The sequence below is a fragment of the Canis aureus genome, chromosome 6 (assembly GCF_053574225.1).
Source record: "Canis aureus isolate CA01 chromosome 6, VMU_Caureus_v.1.0, whole genome shotgun sequence".
Classification (NCBI taxonomy): domain Eukaryota; kingdom Metazoa; phylum Chordata; class Mammalia; order Carnivora; family Canidae; genus Canis; species Canis aureus.
In genome coordinates this window covers 33,271,987-33,296,176 of record NC_135616.1, presented here as the reverse complement: position 1 = coordinate 33,296,176, position 24,190 = coordinate 33,271,987, and the positions used below count along the sequence as shown (strand labels likewise).

At 38.9% G+C, this 24,190-nt stretch overlaps 1 protein-coding gene across 8 annotated transcripts in view; it reads left to right on the top strand.

The window, feature by feature from the left end:
• Positions 1-24,190, top strand: part of RIT2 (Ras like without CAAX 2) — a 476,484-nt gene that overhangs the window by 200,853 nt on the left and 251,441 nt on the right. The gene's annotated exons all lie outside the window — the stretch shown is intronic.

Here is a 24,190-nt window from a genome sequence, read left to right as displayed (position 1 = left end):
TATGCCAAAGTGGAACATTCTTAGGGGGAGGGGAACCCCTTCAAAATCACTATTTTTCAAGAGTTGATGGAAACACTTTGACTTAATAAAATTGTACTTGAGTATTTATCACTGTGTATTTAAGTTTTCCCCTTTTAGGTTAAAAAACATGTGAGGGCAGTGAGGATATATGTTTTAATATTCCCCAGAACAAAATATGTAGAAAGTGGTCAAAATATTTTTTTGAATGAATGAAACCCGTGATGACATATATGATTTATAAGATTATCATCATCTGCCATGTCTGGTATAAATGAAAGGAACAAAGTGAACTTTTAGACAGGTAGTAACTTCAGGTCAGTTTGTCTCTCAAACACTGTTTTTCCAAAAGTCAACCATGACATGGGACATAAAAGAGAGAGGAGGAGGAGGAGGTGGGAAAAGAGACACACATCTGTAAGCACCTAACCAAGTACGGAGGGACATGTGCCAATCACACAGCCTCCAGACTTGGCATATATCTTCTACATTCAGTGCCTGAGAAGGGAGAAGCTGAAATGTAAATTATGTACTATAAAAGTCAGTCAGCAGCTGTGTGCTCTTGTCTTCTGCTCTAATGCATAGCTCTGAAACACTAGGCTGCTCCCACTGAGTAGTGAAAAGGTAAATGGAGACCAGATGTTTGATGGTAACACCTAGACTCTAAATGAGAACTGCTGCTGTGGACAAGATGAGAAAACTAAATCTTGCCTGGTGTAGAATCCTCTAAGAAGGAAGGGGGATCAGTGCCGGGTTATCTCACTAGAAGAGCCAAGCTGGTGGGTGGCCAACCTCAAGTCCTCTTGAAAGTGCGGGTAGTCCCTTCCACAGGATGCCTTGAAGGTGCCCTAAATTAGAAAGAACTTAGGTATACATCATTCACATAATCAGTAGGGGATATAGTGAAGTAAATTACAAGTGTATGCATCCTGAATGAGGCCTAAATTCTGTGGTTGCACCAGTTAAGTAATGAAGCTGGTATTACTGCCTCTATGCATGGACATGGTGTTCTCCATGCTCTATCATACTCCCAGAAACTCAAATACCTATGGCACAGGCACCCACCTGTGGTTTATATTTGAATCAAGAGTTTGATTGGATACATCTTCTTAGCAGAACCTAGGTCACATGTCTGTAGCCTTGTTGCAAAGGCAGCTGGGAAAGTGGGTTGCTGCTTCTATTTCAGTCATGGAATGTAGGGTCTGAAAAATTCACAGTGACCATAAATTTAACAATTGCCCACTATGCTGGGTGGTGGTGGTGGTGGTTTTTGTCTTTTACTAAATGTAGTTTCATCAAAGACTCAGCTCTCTATATTTGAGTATTAAGATTGGACCAGCTTTGGGAGTTATGTATTCACTCAATTCATTTAAGAAGCAGGACTTAATCTTCAATATAAAACCCTTTATGCATTTGAATAATATTTGACAAACAACCAGTGCGGCAAAATAAAAACAGCTTCTAGTGTTTAGCAGACCAAGTTTAGTCTCCAACCACCTCTTACTAGCTTCATGAGCTTTGTAAAGTTTAATACCTCTGGGGTTTATTTTTCATATTTAAATTGGGTATATTGCTATGTATACAGTGTGATGTACAAGTAAGCTATATATCTGAGAGAACTGGGCAGCATGCTACACACAGAAGGTAAACTGAATTTATTGACCACTTATGTGCCTGTCCCAATGATAGAAAATGCATATACAAAGATAAATAAATCAGATTCTAGGCTTTCAAATAGCTAAGATTAAGAAAGCTATTTAAACAGAATGGTTAAAGTGCTTTAATAGAGCTATTTGGCAGGTATTACAGAGCCTGGGATGGGGTATAAAGTTTCTCATTGGGCAAGTATAGGAAGGCTTCAAAGGGAAATGTGATGGTTAATTTTGTATCAACTTGACTGTGCCATCAGGTACCCAGACATTTGGTCAAATGTTCTGGGTGTGTCTGCACGAGTATTTCTAGGTGAGATTAAGGTCTAAAGTTAGACTGAGTAGAACAGACTGCCCTTACCAACATCGGTGGGCCTCTTCCAATCAGTTTTAAATATCTGACTAGAACACAAAAGCTGAGTAAAAGAGAATCTTGCCTGCCTGGAGAGCTGGAGAAATGGTCTTTTCTGGCCCTTGAACTGTAACTTTTGCTTTGGGCTGTTCTGTTACTCAAGCCTTTGAACTTGGACTACAATATACACTATCAGTCTGCAGCTTACCAACTGCAGGTCTTGGGACTTCTCAGTCTCTATAATTGAATTGGCCAATTCTTTAAAATTAATCACATATTAAGATGCAACTTAAAGGTGTAAATAGGATGTTATTTAAAGATATTACATACTGGGGAGCCTGGGTGGCTCAGTCAGTTAAGCATCCAACTCTCGGTTTTAGCTCAGGTCATGATCTCAGAGTTGTGAGATTGAGTCCCTTATATCAGGTGTCATGCTCAGCAGGCAGTCTGCTTCAGATTCTCTCTCTCTCTCTCTCTCAAATAAAGAAAAAAAATCTTAAAAAAAATAAAAGTATTACATACTGTGTTTTTCTGGAGAACACTGATAAGATACCATTTAATAGTAGTGGTTTGAACACAATTAAGGCCATCATTCACTTGTGTTTTATTTTACTTTATTTTAAATCCTATAGTTAATATACAGTCACTTATATTTTAAATTCACATCTGTTCCTCTATAATTAAAAAAAAAAAAGGCTGCTAATGAATGACAGAATATTCCAGAATATTCTTTTCTCTGGATTTACTGTGGCCAATACAGTAACTATGAGCCAATGGGGCTGTGGTGCCCTTGATATGTGACTGGCCTAAACCAAGATCTTATCTTATTGTGTGAAATACATTTTCAGAAACTACAAGGAAAAGGTATAATATCTCTTGTGTTTTTTTATATTGCTTACACAGTTAAATATCTTAATTTTTTTTCTTTTTTTTTATGATAGTCACACAGAGAGAGAGAGAGAGAGAGAGGCAGAGACACAGGCAGAGGGAGAAGCAGGCTCCATGCACCAGGAGCCCGACGTGGGACTTGATCCCGGGTCTCCAGGATCGTGCCCTGGGCCAAAGGCAGGCGCCAAACCGCTGCGCCACCCAGGGATCCCAAATATCTTAAATTTTTAGTTAAATAACACATTAAGATTTTTTTTTTCATTTGTTTTCCTATGGATACCAGAAACATTAAATCTTGTGGATGGCTCTTGTCTTTTTTTTTTTTTTTTTAAGATTTTATTTATTTATTTATTCATGAGAGACAGAGAGGCAGAGACACAGGCAGAGGGAGAAGCATGGAGCCTGGCTGAAGGCAGCGCTAAACCGCTGAGCCACCCGGGCTGCCCTCATGTTTTATTTCTGTTTGGTAGTATTGCTATTCATCCTGGACCAGTTGCCTGGGTATATTTACTAGAAATACAGAATCCTGGCCCCAGACCTACTGAATCAGAATGTGCCCCTCAACTAGATCCTGAGGAGACTTGTCTGTACAGAAGAGTTTGTGAACTTTAGCCCATTGTCCTCAAAATACCCCTCTTCATCCTCCTCCTGTAGTAGAAATTTCCTTTCTGCAGCTCTGATTCAGAGAGAGGCTGACATAGGAAAGATTATTCAACTTCACAAGAGGCAAGACTAGCATTGTGAATAGTGTGTGTGTGTGTGTGTATATATATATATATATATATATATATATATATATATATATATATAATATAGTTTCGTTGTTAGCAAGCTTGGGGAGCAGAACTTCATTTTGTCATCAGTTTTGAGGAGGAAGGAGAATGAACTGTTTCCTCTTATGTACCCATTTGTTTTCAGCAGGCTGTTGCCCCAACCTAGGGTCCTTTCTGGTCCTCCAGTGCCTGCAGGCCTCCTGCAAGTCCATTGCTTACCTGACACTCTCGGTATCTGCCCACAACTGTTAGCAGCTTTCCCTCCCCATCCTTCCTCTTTATCATCCCTTCTGATCTTCCCCCTGGGCCCTGCTTTTCTGCTTTCTCTCATGACAGCTAATTTTGTGCAGAAGTAATATCAGAGTAACGTGTTTGTGCTTGATAATAGCTTAATATTTTACCTCTCCTGTAGTTTTATTGCATTTTAATAGAGAGTTCCTGGAAATAAAATGGCTTTCTTAACTAGAGAGAATGAAGCAGAGGGGTAGAATTTGGGGCATCATGCCAGGCCAATGAGAAAGATATTTTGGACAGAAAGATCCTTTGGCACCATTCTGTTTCCATCTCTGTAATCCATATTTGTCAGCATTGTCAGAATTTATTTAATATGAAGGTTAAATATCTTTGAAGTTGTCATTTCGTACATGAGATAAAATTGATACAAAGGAAAAAGGATCATGAAAAAATGAAGTCCTCATTTACTTTTGTGCAAATATTGTGCTACTGGTAACTGAAATTGGGTCTCCCTCTTGGTGGGTGTCAAGCCAAAGGATCCAACGGAGCCAAAGAAAGCCAAAGAGCAGAAAAATGAGGGGTTTTACTTGCAACAAGTAAATGAGAACATCAGAGATTTCCCAAAGCAGTGTCTCCTTGAGCAATAAAACTAGGGCAGCTTTAAGCTGAGGGTACATACATATTCATGAAGGGGCTTGCCCAATGGAGAGGGAGATCAGAATAGAATTGGGGGAAAAGTCAGCTTAAGGTGCTAGTCCAGGTCAAAGTCATGATGGACAGCAAGAGTCAACATCATCAATCCTGTCTTTAGTTGATGTGGTATTTGAGTCTTCTAAGGGGTTTAAATTCTGCAAAGGTAACTCAAGAATGTGTATCAGGTCAATCCTTACTTTTGATCCAGCACTGGGAGTTTGACCACTGATTTATTTTCTCTGATATGATTAGGCTATCTCCTGGCCTGATAGTGGGTGTTTGTCCTCACATTATTTTGTTCTCATAAAATCATTATCCACCAGGGTCTATTTTGTATATCCCAGGAAGTTCTGCAAGAAATGTTCTTTGGGCAACTAGTATGGGTTAGGCGTAGATCACAAAATGGCTAGGGGCCTAATAGGACTATTGTGTCAAGAGAGTTACGTCTTTTTCCAGAGACCCCCTAACTCTACTTATATTACCTTAAACAAAATGAACAATCAGGGACCTAGAACTAGGTATTTTCTACCTCTTTATACTTGAGCTTAAAATATTCCCTTATCAGAAACTTTTTTAAAAATAAAGTATAATACAAATAAAAAAATTGAATGATTTATCAGGAAGTAAATATCCAAATAATATCCGCCCTGGTTAAGGATTTTCCAATAAATACAGTTTAGCTTCGATGTTTGTTTTTCCATTTTCCATAAATGGAAACATGTCTAGCTTTTTCAAAATGGTTTCTAAGATTCAGTTATGTTGGATGCTTAGTTGTCTAAATTTCACATAAAAATAATCCACTATAGAGTGAAATAGAATTCACTTATATATTATACCACTGATGAAGTTGGGGTTTGTAGTTTAGAGATTGTATGAATAAGGCTTCTACAAATTTTCATTTGTCTTTTGTGCACATGTGTATATATTCTTGATGCATGCAAATGCTTATTACAGACTGCCCCAAATCTGGTAAAAACCTATTTTTCCCTCACCTCTGTTAGTTGGAATGTCTTGCCTTTAAACTAGTATTTATCTTCTGAAACCAGTGGGTATCTCAGGGTATAATTTTATGGTGATAAAAGAATCAAAGAGCATGCGTCCCATTGGACATGTATATTTTATGCCTCCTATCACATCCATTGGCATTCCACTGGCCAAGGTAGGTCATATGATCAAGCTTAAAAATCAAATAATGGGTAAGTATACTCCATGCCCTATAAGGTGTAAGTACACCTACACTCCATGGTAAGGTGTACAGATACAATATCCATACAGAGAAGAAGTGAGACCAACAGTTCCATGTAACACATGTTATAGTATGATGAGCTTTAGCAGACAGTTCTAGACAGTTTTCATTTATGTGTCCCCAGTAGTAGATGACCATTATCCATGGTTCCAGCAGTGCAATATTTGGTATTGTCAGTTTTTTAAATCTGCTGTCCTCTTGTGAGAACATTTGTATCCTGTAGTTTTCACTTTTTACTGATCATTAGGAAGGTTGTACAGCTTTAAACTTATCAGCCATCTGAATCTCACTTTACATTTATTAAAATTGGAGCAGTTTTAAAATTTAAAATTAAGAATTTTTAGGCAGCCCCGGTGGCGCAGCGGCTTAGCACCGCCTGCAGCCCAGGGAGTGATCCTGGAGACCCGGGATGGAGTCCCACGTCGGGCTCCCTGCATGGAGCCTGCTTCTCCCTCTGCCTGTGTCTCTGCCTCTCTCTCTAGCTGTGTCTCTATGAATAAATAAATAAAATCTTTAAAAAAATTTAAAATTAAGAATTTTAAATTGAAAAGTTAGCATGGTCCTAAGAAAATCTGTGAGGCATCCCATATTTTTGTTTGTTTTTTAGAAGACTTTTATTTATTAGAGCCAGAGAGAGAGAGAGAGAGAGAGAGAAAAGCAGAGACACAGGCAGAGGGAGAAGCAGGCTCTATGCAGGGAGCCCGATCTGGGACTCAATCCTGGGATTCCAGGATCAGGCCCTGAGCCAAAGGCAGACACTTAACCGCTGAGCCACCCAGGTGTCCTGGCATCTCATATTTTTTACTGTTCTCCTCAAACCCCGGTGTCACTATCAATGCCTCCTAACCTCAAGGAAGGGAAAGAAGAGGAAGAAACTTTATACTCTTTTTGATATTCTTCCTTCCACCTAGGATATTCTTATTTCCCTACCCCTCTCAGTGAGATAACTTCTAAGATAGCTCAGGGGTCACCTCCCCTAAGTCTTTGCCTATTTACCAACCTCCAACTCCAGAGGGACTTTGTTATACTTCATTTGTGTTCTCATTTAAGGACAAGGGCCAGGGTGATCCCTGGGTGGCTCAGAGGTTTAGCACCTACCTTTTGTCTGGGGCATGATCCTGGAGTCCTGGGATCGAGTCCCATGTCAGGCTCCCTGAATGGAGCCTGCTTCTCCCTCTGCCTGTGTCACTGCCCCTCTCTCTCTCTGTGTCTCTCATGAATAAATAAATAAAATCTTAAAAAAAAAAAAGGGCCATGTTGCTATTGATCTTCACATCCCTGGTGCCTCCTATCCATAAATGGATAAGGGAAAATTTTTCTAAAATAACATGCTTTTTCTTTACAAGTTGTGTAATAATGGGCAAGTGATGTAACTTCTATGACCTTTAACTTTTCATCCATAGCTGGAGGTGAGAATAATTCTTCATATGGTTATTACAATATTTAAATGACATGATTAATGTGAAATAGATTTATCACACTAGCACAACTTCAGTGCTTAATGAATGATAGTAATAAATGCTATTACTTTAAAAAATAATCCCTCAATGTCTTACCCACTTTTTATTGGAGAAGAGTGACTCTTTGAGGGATTTGTAGAAATCCTAATTTGTTAATCTTTTATAGTTAGTGTTTATATTAGTTATTAAGAAGTCTTATCACTCCAAACCATGAAGGTATTCTCCTACAGTATCTCCTAGAAGTTTTGTTTGCCACAGTTACACACAACCCAACTAGAATTGATTTCTGTATATATTGAGATAGCAGTAGGCTTCTGTTATCTTCAATATTTTATACCTGTTTGACAGTGCTATTGAAAATACTTTTCCTATTGCTTTGAAATGCCAATTCTGTCCTCCAAAAGAAAAAAAAAAAGTATTCATTAGTATGTGGGTTCTCATTCTGTCAGTTTATTTTTGTGTGCCAATATAATATCACCTTTAATTGCTGTAAATTAACAGTAAGTCTTGATATATGGTAGAGTTTATGTTCTTTTTTGCAGATTGTTTCAACTATTTTTGTCCATTTTCATTTCCATATTGATTTAAAATCAGTTGGTGAATCTATACACATCCCCCCACCACTCAAGTCTATTTGATAATGTGTTTATAGATCAATTAGGGGAAAATTGACCTCATTAAAATATTTAATTTACCGAATCATAAACATGGTATATACTTCTTACTATGTCATCTTTAATTCTTGTCATAATGTCTTACAACTTCCTAAGAAGTCTTGCAAAACTTTTGCAAGATTTATTCTTTGAGATGTGATATTTTAAAAGATTTTATTTATTCATGAGACACAGAAAGAGAGAGAGAGAGAGGGAGGAAGAGTGAGAGAGAGAGAGGGGCAGAGACACAGGCAGAGGGAGAAGCAGGCTCCATACAGGGAGCCCCATGTGGGGACTTCATCCCAGGACCCCAGGATCACGCTCTGAGCCAAAGGCAGATGCTTTAACCGCTGAGCCACTCAGGCGTCCCAAGATGTGATATTTTTTGATGCTATGTTAATACCATAGTTTCACTTATTCTGTTTGTTACTTGCGATTTTTTTTTCTGTATTGATCTTGTTTCCAGAAAATTGATTGAATAAATCAATTTAGCTAACTTATTAGTAATATACGAATTTGTCTACGGAATCTTTAAAAGTTCTACAAACCTAAAAGACATTTTCTATGAATGGTGACATTTTACCTTTTGAAACTTTTACACCAGCCATATTTTTACCTAACTGAACAGGTGGGACCACCAAAATAAAGTATATTTATAATGAAAATTCTCATTTTATATCCAATCTAAGTGAATGGTTTTAGTACTTGTTCATTAATCATAATGTTTGCTTTAAATTTTATTTAACTACTCAGTACTAGAAGTAAAGCAAGCTGCCTCTATGCCTAGTTTGCTAGAAAGTTTTTGAGATTTTGGAATTTTTTATACATAAGCAGATAATCTATTTTATTTTGAGATAATTATAAATTCATATGGCACTGTAAGAAAAGGATTCTATGTCTTTTTACCGAGTTCCCCTCAATAGTAGCACTTTCAACTTAATACAACATCACAATCAGGATACAGATAGTCAAGATACTGAACATTTCCATGACCACAAGGATCCTTTACATAGACTTTGAAAACAACACCCACTCTCTTCATAATGCCCAGCAAACACTTATCTGTCATACATACTATAATTGTGTCACTTCACAAATTATCATATAAACAGAATCCTAGAGTATGTAACCTTCTGGAATTGGCTTGTTTCAATTAGCATACTTGTGGAGATTCATCAAGGCTGTTGCATATATCAACCTTCCATTCCTTTTTTTTTTTTAATTGTTGAATAGTTAGTATTCCATGATATGGGTATAGCACATTGTATAATTATTCACCCATTTAAATATATTTGACTGGAAGCCTGGGTGGCTCAGTGGTTGAGCATCTGCCTTTGGCTCAGGGTGTGATCCTAGAGTTTGGGAATCGAGTCCCACATCGGGCTCCCTGCATGGAGTCTGCTTCTCCTTCTGCCTATGTCTCTGCCTCTCTCTGTGTCTCTCAGAATAAAAAATCTTAAAAAAAAAAAAAAAAAGATATTTGACATGTTTCCCATTTTTAGCTATTATGAATAAAGCCACTACAAACAACTTAGGGGAAAAAAGGAGTATCTTTATATGAATGTAAGTCTTCATTTCTCCATAATAAGTGCCCAAGAATGCAATTGCTGCTTTACATATTTCATGTGGGATATACATATATATTTTCCAAGACTGATATATATAGAGATATATATATTATATACATATATATATATAATAATCAAAGATTTTATTTTAGAGAGCACACACGTGTGCAAACACACATAAGGAGGGGAGGGGCAGAGGCAGAGAATCTTTGCTGAGCAGGGAGCCTAGGGTAGGGGCTCAATCTCATAATCCAAGAGATCCTTACATGAGCCAAACCAAGAGGCAGACACTTAACCAACTGAACCACCTACATACCCCAGCATGTGGAATATCTTTTTAAAAATATACACAGCAAAAGATTTTTATCAGTAATCCCCTGTTTCCACATCCTTACCAGTATTAAGTGTTATGACTTTTTTACAAATCATTCTGATAGATATGTAGTAATAGCTCATTGTGGTTTTAATCTGCACTTACCTAAGGCTAATAATTTTTAACAACGGACTTCCATTTCAATTATCTTGAGGTAGTATCTCCAGAATGAATCAGATTCTATCCTGAAACAACTAAGATGGTCTGAGGAGTGTGGTCTTCCAATAATGTATTCAGCTTGGTATTCATTTTTTCACCATCAGTGTCACTGTGTCCTGGTGCCTCTAATTTGAATTTCAAGCTCCTAAAAGATTTCGCAAACCCAATTTAGTTTGGATTCTTATTTCAACTTTGCAGCTATTGGCCACTTTCCCTGCATTATTGTAATCAGAATCACCTCTTTGATTTTTGGTGTCCAGTGCAAGAAAAAGTACAGACTTCTGATTCTAAAATTAAGAATCACAGTGACAGCAAAGCCTCAAACAAAGCAGACCCTTCTAGGCATAGAGTACTCTGTATGACTGAACAGGTGGCATGTCCATGATGCCAGCTGAGGCTAATAATGTCAAAACAGATGTTTTATGTGTTCATTTGCCATGTATGTATCATACTTCATGGAATGTCTCTTCATGGCTTTTGTTCACTCTCTAAATAGAATATTCTTGAGGTTTGAGAGTTCTTTGTACATGCTAAATAGAAGCCTTTGATCAGATATGGGGTTTGTAAATATTTACTCCCATTCTAGCATAGCTTTATTTTTTTAAAATCTTAATGGGGTCTTTTATAGAACAAAAGCCATGTTTTAAAATTTTGAAGTCCAATTTATAAACTTTTCCTTTTATGGACTCTGTGTGAAGTCTAAGATTTTGCCTAGCACTGTATCTTGAAGATTTTTTCCATGTTTTTCTTTTTAAAGTTTGATAGTTTTATGTTTAGGCTTATGATCCATTTTAGATTAATTTGTGTATAAAATGTGATATTCCTACTTTGCTTTTTCAAAATGTTTTAACTTTTTTAGTTTTTCTCTTTCATAAAAAAAAAAAAAAAAACTTGGGGGAGGGAGGGGCAAGATGGCAGAAGAGTAGGGTCCCCAAATCACCTGTCCCCACCAAATTACCTAGAAAACCTTCAAATCATCCTGAAAATCTATGAATTCGGCCTGAGAATTAAAGAGAGACCAGCTGGAATGCTACAGTGAGAAGAGTTCGCGCATCTATCAAGGTAGGAAGACGGGGAAAAAGAAATAAAGGAACAAAGGCCTCCAAGGGGGAGGGGCCCGCGAGGAGCCGGGCTGAGGCCGGGGCGAGTGTCCCCAGGACAGGAGAGCCCCGTCCCGGAGGAGCAGGAGCTGCACCGACCTTCCCGGGGGGAAAGGGGCTCGCAGGGAGTTGGAGCAGGACCCCAGGAGGGCGGGGATGTCCTCGGGTTCCCTGGGACACTAACAGACACCTGCGCCCCGGGAGAGTGCGCCGAGCTCCCTAAGGGCTGCAGCGCGCGGCGGGACCCGGAGCAGCTCGGAGGGGCTCGGGCAGAGGAAGAGGCTCCATGTGGAGGGGGCTGCGCGGTTCCAGGAGCAGCTCGGGGGGGCTCGGGCGGAGGAAGAGGCTCTGTGCGGAGGGGGCTGCGAGGCCGGGAGCGTGAATCCAACAGCTCCGGCGCCGGGACACAGCCCAGGATCCGGCGTCCCCCCGGGACAGGCAGAGGCCGGGAGGGCCCAGGACAGCGAGGACGCTCCTGCCCCGAGCTGACCAGATCAGCGGCCCCGCCCCGGAGCCTCCAGGCCCTGCAGACCCAGAGCTCCGGAGTTCCTGCGGGGGCTGACTCCAGGGCTCCAGAGCTGGCCCCGCCACTGCGGTTGTTCCTCCTGCGGCCTCACGGGGTAAACAACCCCCACTGAGCCCTGCACCAGGCAGGGGCACAGCAGCTCCCCCAACTGCTAACACCTGAAAATCAGCACAACAGGCCCCTCCCCCAGAACACCAGCTAGACGGACCAGTTCCAGGGGAAGGCAAGGGACTTAAAGTACACAGAATCAGAAGATACTCCCCCGTGGTTTTTTGTTTTGTTTTGTTTTTTTGTTTGTTTGTTTGTTTTTGCTATTTGATTTGTTTCCTTCCCCCACCCTTTTTTTCCTTTCTTTCTCTTTCTCTTTTTCTTCTTTTTTTTTTCTTCCTTTTTTCTTTTTTCTTTTTCTCTTTCCTTCTTTCTCTCCTCTCTTTTTCTCCTTTTCCCAATACAACTTGCTTTTGGCCACTCTGCACTGAGCAAAATGACTAGAAGGAAAACCTCACCTCAAAAGAAAGAATCAGAAACAGTCCTCTCTCCCACAGAGTTACAAAATCTGGATTACAATTCAATGTCAGAAAGCCAATTCAGAAGCACTATTATACAGCTACTGGTGGCTCTAGAAAAAATCATAAAGGACTCAAGAGACTTTATGACTGCAGAATTTAGAGCTAATCAGGCAGAAATTAAAAATCAATTGAATCAGATGCAATCCAAAGTAGAAGTCCTAACGACGAGGGTTAACGAGGTGGAAGAACAGGTGACATAGAAGACAAGTTGATGGCAAAGAGGAAACTGAGGAAAAAAGACACAAACAATTAAAAGACCATGACGTTAGATTAAGGGAAATAAACGACAGCCTGAGGAAGAAAAAACTACGTTTAATTGGGGTTCCCAAGGGCGCCAAAAAGGGACAGAGGGCCAGAATACGTATTTGAACAAAACCTAGCTGAAAACTTTCCTAATCTGGGAAAGGAAACAGGTATTCAGATCCAGGAAATAGAGAGATCCCCCCCCCCTTAAAATCAATGAAAACCATTCAACACCTCGACATTTAATAGTGAAGCTTGCAAATTCCAAAGATAAAGAGAAGATCCTTAAAGCAGCAAGAGACAAGAAATCCCTGACTTTCATGGGGAGGAGTATTAGGGTAACAGCAGACCTCTCCACAGAGACCTGGCAGGCCAGAAAGGGCTGGCAGGATATATTCAGGGTCCTAAATGAGAAGAACATGCAACCAAGAATACTTTATCCAGCAAGGCTCTCATTCAGAATGGAAGGAGAGATAAAGAGCTTCCAAGACAGGCAGGACCTGAAAGAATATGTGACCCCCAAACAAGCTCTGCAAGAAATTTTAAGGGGGACTCTTAAAATTCCCCTTTAAGAAGAAGTTCAGTAGAACAATCCACAAAAACAAGGACTGAATAGATATCATGGTGACACTAAACTCATACCTTTCAATAGTCACTCTGAATGTGAATGGCTTAATAACCCCATCAAAAGGCGCAGGGTGTCAGACTGGATAAAAAAGCAGGACCCATTTATTTGCTGTCTACAAGAGATTCATTTTAGACAGAAGGACACCTACAGCCTGAAAATAAAAGGTTGGAGAACCATTTACCATTTGAATGGTCCTCAAAAGAAAGCAGGGGTAGCCATCCTTATATCAGATAAACTAAAATTTACCCCGAAGACTGTAGTGAGAGATGAAGAGGGACACTATCTCATACTTAAAGGATCTATCCAACAAGAGGACTTAACAATCCTCAATATATATGCCCCGAATGTGGGAGCTGCCAAATATACCCATCAATTAATAACCAAAGTTAAGACATACTTAGATAATAATACAATTATACTTGGTGACTTCAATCTAGCACTTTCTACATTTGATAGGTCTTCTAAGCACAACATCTCCAAAGAAACGAGAGATTTAAATGATACACTGGACCAGATGGATTTCACAGATATCTACAGAACTTTACATCCAAACTCAACTGAATACACATTCTTCTCAAGTGCACATGGAACTTTCTCCAGAATAGACCACATACTGGGTCACAAATTAGGTCTGAACCGATATCAAAAGATTGGGATCATCCCCTGCATATTCTCAGACCATAATGCCTTGAAATTAGAACTAAATCACAAGAAGAAGTTTGGAAGGACTTCAAACATGTGGAGATTAAGGACCATCCTGCTAAAAGAAGAAAGGGTCAACCAGGAAATTAAGGAAGAATTAAAAAGATTCATGGAAACTAATGAGAATGAAGATACAACTGTTCAAAATCTTTGGGATGCAGCAAAAGCAGTCCTAAGGGGGAAATACATCGCAATACAAGCATCCATTCTAAAACTGGAAAGAACTCAAATACAAAAGCTAACCTTACACATAAAGGAGCTAGAGAAAAAACAGCAAATAGATTCTACACCCAGTAGCAGAAGAATTAATGAAGATTCGAGCAGAACTCAACAAAATCGAGACCAGAAGAACTGTCGAACAGATCAAAAGAACCAGGAGTTGGTTCTTTGAAAGAATTAATAAGATATATAAACCATTAGCCAGCCTTATTAAAAAGGAGAGAGAAGACTCAAATTAATAAAATCATGAATGAGAAAGGAGAGCTCACTACCAACACCAAGGAAATACAAACGATTTTAAAAACATATTATGAACAGCTATACGCCAATAAATTAAGCAATCTAGGAGAAATGGACGCATTCCTGGAAAGCCACAAACTACCAAAACTGGAACAGGAAGAAATAGAAAACCTGAACAGGCCAATAACCAGGGAGGAAATTGAAGCAGTCATCAAAAACCTCCCAAGACACAAGAGTCCAGGGCCAGATGGCTTCCCAGGGGAATTCTATCAAACGTTTAAAGAAGAAACCATACCTATTCTCCTAAAGCTGTTTGGAAAGATAGAAAGAGATGGAGTACTTCCAAATTTGTTCTATGAGGCCAGCATCACCTTAATTCCAAAACCAGACAAAGACCCCACCAAAAAGGAGAATTACGGACCAATATCCCTGATGAACATGGATGCAAAAATTCTCAACAAGATACTGGCCAATAGGATCCAACAGTACATTAAGGAAATTATTCACCATGACCAAGTAGGATTTATCCCCGGGACACAAGGCTGGTTCAACGCCCGTAAAACAATCAATGTGATTCATCATATCAGCAAGAGAAAAACCAAGAACCATATGATCCTCTCATTAGATGCAGAGAAAGCATTTGACAAAATACGGCGTCCATTCCTGATCAAAACTCTTCAGAGTGTAGGGATAGGGGAACATTCCTCAACATCTTAAAAGCCATCTACGAAAAGCCCACAGCAAATATCATTCTTAATGGGGAAGCACTGGGAGCCTTTCCCCTAAGATCAGGAACAAGACAGGGATGTCCACTCTCACCACTGCTATTCAACATAGTACTGGAAGTCCTAGCCTCAGCAATCAGACAACAAAAAGACATTAATGGCATTCAAATTGGCAAAGAAGAAGTCAAACTCTCCCTCTTCGCCGATGACATGATACTCTACATAGAAATCCCGAAAGCCTCCACCCCAAGATTGCTAGAACTCCTACAGCATTTTGGCAGCATGGCAGGATACAAAATCAATGCCCAGAAGTCAGTGGCATTTCTCTACACTAACAATGAGACTGAAGAAAGAGAAATTAAGGAGTCAATCCCATTTACAATTGCACCCAAAAGCATAAGATACCTAGGAATAAACCTCACCAAAGAGGTAAAGGATCTATACCCTCAAAACTATACAACACTTCTGAAAGAAATTAAGGAAGACAAAAAGAGATGGAAAAATATTCCATGCTCATGGATTGGAAGAATTAATATTGTGAAAATGTCAATGTTACCCAGGGCAATTTACACATTTAATGCAATCCCTATCAAAATACCATGGACTTTCTTCAGAGAGTTAGAACAAATTATTTTAAGATTTGTGTGGAATCAGAAAAGACCCCAAATAGCCAGGGGAATTTTAAAAAAGAAAACCATAGCTGGGGGCATCACAATACCAGATTTCAGGTTGTACTACAAAGCTGTGGTCATCAAGACAGTGTGGTACTGGCACAAAAACAAACACATAGATCAATGGAACAGAATAGAGAACCCAGAAGTGGACCCTCAACTTTATGGTCAACTAATATTCGATAAAGGAGGAAAGACTATCCACTGGAAGAAAGACAGTCTCTTCAATAAATGGTGCTGGGAAAATTAGACATCCACATGCAGAAGAATGAAACTAGACCACTCTCTTGCCCCATACACAAAGGTAAACTCAAAATGGATGAAAGATCTAAATGTGAGACAAGATTCCATCAAAATCCTAGAGAGGAACACAGGCAACACCCTTTTTGAACTCGGCCACAGTAACTTCTTGCAAGATACATCCACGAAGGCAAGAGAAACAAAAGCAAAAATGAACTATTGGGACTTCATCAAGATAAGAAGCTTTTGCACAGCAAAGGATACAGTCAACAAAACTAAAAGACAACCTACAGAATGGGAGAAGATATTTGTGAATGACATATCAGATAAAGGGCTAGTTTCCAAGATCTATAAAGAACTTATTAAACTCAACACCAAAGAAACAAACAATCCAATCATGAAATGGGCAAAAGACATGAACAGAAATCTCACAGAGGAAGACACAGACATGGCTAACACGCACATGAGAAAATGCTCTGCATCACTTGCCATCAGGGAAATAGAAATCAAAACCACAATGAGATACCACCTCACACCAGTGAGAATGGGGAAAATTAACAAGGCAGGAAACCACAAATGTTGGAGAGGATGTGGAGAAAAGGGAACCCTCTTACACTGTTGGTTGGAATGTGAACTGGTGCAGCCACTCTGGAAAACTGTGTGGAGGTTCCTCAAAGAGTTAAAAATAGACCTGCCCTACGACCCAGCAATTGCACTGTTGGGGATTTACCCCAAAGATACAGATGCAATGAAATGCCGGGACACCTGCACCCCGATGTTTATAGCAGCAATGGCCACAATAGCCAATCTGTGGAAGGAGCCTCGGTGTCCATCGAAAGATGAATGGATAAAGAAGATGTGGTTTATGTATACAATGGAATATTACTCAGCCATTAGAAACGACGAATACCCACCATTTGCTTCAATGTGGATGGAACTGGAGGGTATTATGCTGAGTGAAATAAGTCAGTCGGAGAAGGACAAGCATTTTATGGTCTCATTCATTTGGGGAATGTAAATAATAGTGATAGGGATTGGAAGGGAAGGGAGAAGAAATGTGTGGGAAATATCAGAAAGGGAGACAGAACATAAAGACTCCTAACTCTGGGAAACGAGCTAGGGGTGGTGGAAGGGGAGGAGGGCGGGGGATGGGGGTGAATGGGTGACGGGCACTGAGGGGTGCACTTAATGGGATGAGCACTGGGTGTTATTCTGTATGTTGGTAAATTGAACACCAATAAAAAATAAATTTATTAAAAAAAAAACTTAAGAATTTTGCCCGTATCCACATGTACACATAAATTCTCCAAGACTTTGATAGGAATTGTGTTCAATCTTTACATCAATTGTTGAGAATCAACATATTTACCATGTTGAAGCCTCTAAGTCATGAGAATGGTATGTCTCTGTATTATGATTTTTAAAATTTCTTTCATCAGTGTTAAATGGCTTTTAGCCTATAAGACCTACGCATATTTTGTTCTACTTACATCTAAGTTTTGTTTTGTTTTGTTTTTTTTTTTTTTGAAGAGTTCTAAGTTGGTTTACTATTAGGTGTGTTATAATCTAAGAGTTCCTGACTGGCTACTCTGCTTCATTTCTCCTGGGCTTTTGTTTTTTCTGTACCCATTGGTATTTCCAGGCTGCCAGCTTTTTCAGTTCCAAGCCTGAGGCAAAGAAAGGACCCAGAGAACTCCCCACTGGGTTATTACTTGGATCCTGAAGTTCCTAGCCAGATTGCCTTTTCCTCTCCACCTTTCAGAGTCTTGAGTTTTTCCTATAAATAAATTTCATGGTTTTATGTTGTATAGAGCAGGAGGCATAGGGAAAAGTACATCTGTTTCATCTTCCCAGGAACCATGGTCTTGATATAAATCAAATCTCTGGCATTAGATGTTCTCATACCGTATCTGTGGGCTCCAGGAGTCCTTGGAACCCTTCTGAAAGTGTCCATCAAGGGACGGGAGAGAGCTGGAGAAATTATGGGACTCCCAAAATTGCTCTCACCATGAAAGCCAGTTATCTCTGTGAAGAAATAGTCTGTATGTAAATGCATTCTCTTTTAAAATCAGGGACAACCATTCCACAGATCATGGCCTTAGGATCATGTAGCCATTCATCATGATTACAATGAATGGGAACAAGAAAGGTAGAAATGAGATGTTGTCATGTCTTGCTAAAGGAGCTGGAGAGGAGAAATCTACTCTTCTTTTCCTCATCCCAAAAGAAGTGAGGTAGAGACCAAGTTCAAAGTTTCAATGTCAGTGTAGCCCAATCCTGTTACCTCTCATTTCTATGTAGCAGAAGAGAGCCAAGAAATCAGGTTTCCCACAAAACCCCTCTAACTGGCTGAAAGAAAAGGGTTAGAAGGCTCTACCATTGAGAGGATGTGGATGTCCCGAAATATTTTCTGTAGGTGATAGTTTTGAGGGAAGAATTGCGACGCCTTGCCAGACTGCAGGTCTACTCAGTAATGGGGACTATTACCTCTTTAAGGACCTGTTGGCTTATCCTTGCTGTGAGAAGCCGTTATTTGGAATGGCATCTACCAGTAGTGGCCTTCTGCAGGTGGAAATCTCCAGGTGGTGTCCTCTGATTCCAAACGGAAGCACTCCTGCTTATACCACCTCAAAAGGTCTTATGTGGAAAATCTACCTGAGGACCCTACGGAATGCATGTGGTTGTCCACCTTGGAGTTAAACTTCCCAGAGTAATGACATTGGGCATTTCCCTGGGAGCAGCAGGGAAATGCTGACTGGTATGAAATCACCCCCTAGAATGGGCTTCTATGTCTATTGGAAAGATTCCAATTGCTGTGTAACTCCGGCATCATCACAGAGTCCTTACCCCTCCCGGACGTAGATAAATTTGGCCCAGTCCTCAATTTTGTAGCATGAGAAAAAAATCGAGATTCTGCCTGAAAATTCCCATGAATTTCCAGGACTTAGTTTCTAATGATAGCCCTTTCTTCAGCTCTTATTACCATGGTAGGAAAGTGTGTTCTCATTTACTCTGAGTCTTTTTTTTTTTTAAAGACACTTTTTTTTTTTAATTTTTATTTATTTATGATAGTCACACAGAGAAAGAGGCAGAGACATAGGCAGAGGGAGAAGCAGGCTCCATGCACTGGGAGCCCGACGTGGGATTTGATCCCGGGTCTCCAGGATCGCGCCCTGGGCCAAAGGCAGGCGCTAAACCGCTGCGCCACCCAGGGATCCCTACTCTGAGTCTTTTCTGAAGCTGAATTCAGCCACTTTTCAAATCCTTTTTGAAATCCAGCAGGCATATATACCCTCAATTGATTTCACTGCATGTTTATGTTCAAGAGGAGGGGCTGTGCTAGAATCCATGCAATTCCCTGTCTTTCTTGGCCTCTTACCAGGCCTCCCTCTTGTAAACTCTAAACTCTATTTCCTATCTGCTGCTTTTGAGGACTGACCTTAGCTCAACTTCAGCTTGGTGTCTTTTGCTGTCTTCCTAAATAAGCACATTTCGAATGCTTCTAATGGAGCACTCATTCCAGTACAGTACAATTGCCTGTTTATGTATTCTCCCAAGAGTACCAACTGTGTGGATAGAAATCCACTATCTTTCTCAACATGGTAGATTCTGTGCCCATCAGTGTGTGCAGCACAGATGATCTACTGAAGCACATATTTGATACATTAGATTTATATCAATACTGATTCAGCCATGGTTTCTTTCTGTTCAAGAGAAAATCTCCAGTGTACTTTGTTCCAAGATGTATCTGCTTTATAAACATATACACAATTAGGATGATTTATTTAGGAAATTCGTTGAGAAAGTTGTTATAAATGATCTGAACCTGAACCTACATATTTTTTAAAGAACTGAATTAATGATTAGTATCTTAGAGATGTATACTACCTCAGAGTTACGGAAATATATCTTCAATGTAATACCAGTTATCATACATTTCAGGCTTTCAGGTAAACCATATATAAATTACTCAAGTATCTTAAGATTTTTTTTTAAAGAGTCTTCTGATGAAAATTCAACAATAACCGAATATTTTCTGTTATTTACTGCGGTTTTAAATGATCCCAATTTCATATTTATAAAAACATACTTTAAAGATATTTAAATATATTCTGCAAAGGAATTAAATGAACATCTTAAAGTTTTTTATATAAACATTAATATTTTGGAAGATTACTGTAGACCTATACTAACCTATACTAACAAAGTCTCTGATCTACATGTTGGGGGGAAAAAAGCATTCCCACGTGTGTAAATACAAATGGCAGAAGTAGAAGTGGTTTAATTTTAATATGATTTTATGATTAACAAAGCAATATTTTTTAAAAAGTTACTAAATAACATGCCTTGAGTTTGAATTGTGGTTTCCTTCCTTTTCTTTCTCTTTCTCACACCATTTTATATTCCACTTTAGTTGATCCTTCTAGAACTCCTTCCTATGCATTGACAAGCATGTACTATTAACTCCATCTTACAGGTAAGATTAAGTGGTTGGCCAATTATAACAGTAAAAGTTAGTGATGGATGTGAGGTTTTTTAATACAGGTCTTTGGTAATTTTCTCCTGTAAATTTCTGGAGAAGGACACTGAAGACCTATCCTAAGAGAAGCAAGAATCTCAAAAACCAGTGTTTTCAAATGAATTTTAAAGTGGCATTTAAGGTAGAATTTTAGAATTTAAGGTGGAATTTTAGAGATACCTCTAAGAATGTAGCTCCATTGTGCTTTTCAGTGCAAACAACATAGCAGGCAGTTGCTACTATTTCTGCCTGATAAAGCTTTGTATACATTTGGCCTCTTGCTTTGGAAGATAAATGAGCTCACTTCAGGGTTGCATCTATAGGCAGATGATTGAAATTCAGGGAGGTGTTTATATGTATTCAAGAGAGTATTTCTGTCACTGCATTTCTACATGGGAGGTCTCAAAGGGAGTGGATGGATGGAAACAGGAGGGAAGATTGTTTATTGGAAGGAAATGAAAGGGATTAGTTGCTATGGAGGCCAGGGAGGTGACCTAGATTCACAACACTGGAATGTGTACTGTGATAGACACTTCTTAAAAGAGAGAAAGAAATCTTGGATAGAAGGCCTGGCTTAATTTCCAGCCAATTCACATCAAGTCTCTTTGAAGGGGTTTTCTGATCCCAGGAGAAGCTTTTATTTGATATATGTTTCATGTGCTGGGTTTATCTAGGGCTCAGATAATCACACAGAGCAGTTCTCGTCTGGATTACTCAGCATGCTCCTGGCCTCAGCAGGCTCCTTTTGGGGCCTTTTGAGTTAAATAAACAAACATGAAATCTGAAAGACTCACATGTGATTCTCAGGTCACAGCATTCTTTTCAGAGTAACTATTCTTATTTCCCTATGAAATTGAAAAACAACTACATACATTAAAAAAAAAAAAATCCACAAGATTTCTCTTGTGTAAGAGCAAGATCAGTGAAAGAACAAAGAGTGGTGGAATGGAAAATAGACTATGTGGTTGTCCATATACTGAATGGTGTTATAAAATGGCTGGTAGTTGCTAAAACAACACCAGATTGACAACCCTGCAAGTTATACTTCCCACAACTTTATTTCTGGAGCACAGTCATAAGAAATGAATTTCCTTGAAAACGGTAAGGTATATGTCCTATAAATTATTGAATCTTAACATCCCATTACATGTGTATGTCTTTCATCATAATTAAGTTTTTAGGAGTAGAGAACTAATTGTGTGTGCATGTGTGGGTCTATCTTCATATCTCCAACAGCAAGCAAAAATCTAATTTTGAGGAAGTGCTCATTATTTTCAAAAGCGCCTCCTTTATTGAATGTTATTATTTGTAAACCAAAAGGTTCTGAAAATAACTCATTTGTAGTTCAAAATCAACAGTATGAATAATTATTGAAGTTGTGCCAAAATTCAATGCTGTTTTAAATGCTTTTAGTAGTAGTTCAGTTGCTCTTTACTTACAACATAAATTGTGGATAAAACAGAAGCTATAGCCAGATTCTAGGAGTTTCAGTTCCAGGCTCAGGAGGTCCAACCATGTTTCCAATCATGATTGGAAGAAATGAGAAAATAAATGGATTTGTTGAAATAAAACCCTCAGATCTCTCCCAGAGCTTCAGACCCAGGCACTTACTGTTTCCACTTGAATTACGGAGATATGGCAAAGTCTTTTTCTAAGTTTCATTTGTGGTGGTCCTCCTTTCCTCCCTGAGTAAACACCCTAGCTATCTGCCCATCTGCAAATTTCAGAAATTGGGGAGCTACTCTTGCATCATCCTCCTTCCTTGGCCCCTATATACTATTAAGTGCTATAGTTTCAACCTTCTAAATATCTTGCAAATCTGTCCACTCTTTTTCCTTTTCTTTCCTTTTCTTTCCTTTTCTTTCCTTTTCTTTCCTTTTCTTTCCTTTTCTTTCCTTTTCTTTCCTTTCCTTTCCTTTTCTTTCCTTTCCTTTTCTTTCCTTTCCTTTTCCTTTTCCTTTCCTTTCTTTTCTTTCTTTTCTTTTCTCTTCTTTTTCTTTCTCTTTTCTTTCTCTTCTTTCTTTTCTTTCTCTTTTCTTTTTTCTCTTTTCTTTTCTTTCTCTTTTCTTTTTCTTTTTTCCTTTCTTTTCCTTTCTTTTCCTTTCCTTTCTCTTTTCTTTTTTTGTCCACTCTTTTTCCACCCTATTGCTACTGTCATAATACAGGCCACCATCTTTTCTCACTTAGGTTACTAGTATCAACTTAATCTTTCTAGTTTCCCACCTTAAAATCTATTCACCACAATTCAGCCCAAGTGAGCATTCTAAAATATCTGATAATGTGTGTTATGATAGTCCAAATTTCTTAAAAACTATGCATAAGCATTATTGAGCATATTCTAAACACAAGGCACTGTACTAGATGCCTTCCATGGGTTATCTTCCTGAATCTTCTGAAAAACTCCATGAGTTAAATAGAAATATTATAACCTTCAAATGAGTACTATGCATTTTAGAGAGACCAAATGATTTTTCCACCCCCTTAAGATCAGATAGCTGGTAGTGGTAGAGCCAGGATTAAACCCCAGCAGTCTGACCACCTCACTCAGAAATACGATTCCATTTAATATATTCATAGGTAAGCCTGATTTAGCTCTTAAATTTTATATTTTCTTCCCTAAACTCTAGGATTTAATCACACTAAAATTATTTAGGTTACTTTTGTTTCATCATTTTTTAAAGTATTTATTTAAGAGGGAGCATGAGCAGGGGGAAGGGCAGAGGCAGAGACAGACAAGCAAACTCCCTGTTGAGTGGGGAGCTGGATACCAGGCTTGATCCCAGGACTCCGAGGTCATGACCTGAGCTAAAATCAAGAGTTAGATGTTTAACTCACTTAGCCACCAGGTGCCCCTTTGTTTCATCAATTTTATAACATTTGGTATTCTGGCTTTCAGTTTGCCTTTCTCTGTCTTAACTTTATCTTAACTCCTACTCCGGTTAGGTGCTACTTCTCACATGAAGCATTCCTTGACTTTTCAAGTACATATCAGAAGATTGAAATCATACAGAGTATCTTTTCCAGTCACAATGGAATGAAATTAGAAATCTACTGCAGAAGAAAAACAAGATACACAAAAGTGAGGAAGTTAAACAACCAGTGAAGAAAAGAAGAAATCAGAGGGCATTAGAAAATAATTAGAAATTAATGAAAATGAAACACAGCATTCCAAAATTTGTGTGGTGCAAAAGAAGTGCTGAAAGGAAAATGTATAACTGTAGATGCTCACATTTAAAAAGATACGGAAAAAAAAAAATAAAAAATAAAAAAAAAATAAAAAAGATATGGGACCCTGGGTGGGTCAGCGATTGAGCGTCTGCCTTTGGCTCAGGGCCTGGGATCAAGTCCCACATCAGGCTTTCTGCATGGAGCCTGCTTCTCCCTCTGCCTGTGTTTCTGCCTCTCTCTCTGTGTGTCTCTCATGAATAAATAAATAAAATGTAAAAAAAAAAATCTCTACCTTACTTTAAAACTTGAGAAATGGAGGAGGGGGAGATAAAATTAAACCCCAAGCAAATAGAATGAAGGAAATACTAAAGATTAGAAGAGGTGAATAGAGAAAACAATAGAAAATCAATGATACTACGTTACTTTTTCAAAAAGCTGAACAAAATTGACAAATCTTTACCTAGATTGACTAAAAAAGAGTTTACGCAAATAAGAAATTAGGTACATTAGTGCCAACCTTACAGAAATAAAGGATAATAGGATTGTATTGTATAAAAATAAATTTATATCCTTA